This window comes from Grammomys surdaster, unplaced genomic scaffold, assembly GCF_004785775.1.
Source record: "Grammomys surdaster isolate TR1022 unplaced genomic scaffold, NIH_TR_1.0 126187, whole genome shotgun sequence".
Taxonomy (NCBI): Eukaryota; Metazoa; Chordata; class Mammalia; order Rodentia; family Muridae; genus Grammomys; species Grammomys surdaster.
Genome location: NW_021620993.1, coordinates 1720209 through 1721505, shown reverse-complemented (window position 1 = coordinate 1721505; position 1297 = coordinate 1720209).

Genomic DNA, 1297 nt, shown 5'->3' with positions numbered 1-1297 from the left:
GTGTGTGTGTGTGTGTGTGTGTGTGTGTGTGTGTGTGTGTGTGTGTGTTGGGGAGGCTTCCTCTTAACCAAGGGGAAAAGTCAACCCATAGCAAAGACAGGCTCCTTCCTGGTCTGTGGCCAGCACTGGGGATAGTTCCCATAGCCCATGCCTGGGAAACAGGGCTGCCTAGCCTGTGGCTTGGCTGGAGCCCACAGCCCATGCATTTCCCTATTAGTGATTTCTCTGCCATGAAAGTGGACACCAGCTTCTGGAAGAAGAGTCTAAAACCACAGGGCTGGAGGGACAGACATCTCTTGCCTATTCATTTCCAAAGTGATGATTTTATGGGGGAATAAGCATTAGTGGTGGAAGTTTAAAATAAAGAAAAATGCCAGGTGATGTTATTTTAAAGCACCACCTGGATCTCCATCATGGCGCTACACACATGACTGTCAGTTCTGTGGAAATGGCTGGCTTAGCCTGCCTGAATTGCGGAACCTAGTAACAGATTCCCTTGTTGCTTTGGCCACCAGCAATCTCCCAGCTGAAGACAGAGCTCCTTCTGTGTGAGTGCAGGACCAACTGTGTATAAGTTTGCTACGGATTCCATAACAACATTCCACAAACCACGGAGACTGAACAACGGTACCTGGTTGTCCCATAGTGCTGGAGGCTAGAAGTCAGATCCAGTGTCAGCAGGGCTGCGTTCCCTCCAAGGGCCTAAGGAAAGATTTGCTCTAGGTCTTTCTCCTGACTTCTGGCATTAGAACTCCAGTTTTTTTAAGTCACACACGCTGTCCCCTCCCCCAGTGCATATTTCCACGTGGGAACTGTGCCTCATGCTTCACCTTACTGAGCACCTCTGCTTTCTCTTTGTCTCAGCCCAGTGGCTATTTTACAAATATGTAGATTTGTATATATAAATACATTTGAATGTCCTGTCTTCGTAGAGTGGGGCAATCTTTATAAATACCAGAGCAGGGGCCCAGGGCTCAGTTGTGCTGCTGTACAAGCATGAAGACCTGAGTTCGAATCCCCAGCTCTCAAAAAAAAAAAGGCTAGGTATAGCTGTAAATATGTGTCATCCTTGTGTTGAAGAGGCTGACACAGAAGCACCATGGAAGCTCACAGGCAAGCGAGTCTGGCTGGATTGATGATCTTTGAGTTCACTGAGAGACCCTGTCTCACATAATGTGAAGAGCAATTGAAGAAGACACCTGAGGTTGCCTCTGCCCCCAGCATGCATCTGTAAGTGCACACAAGCACGTACACACACACACACACACACACACACACACACACACACACACACACA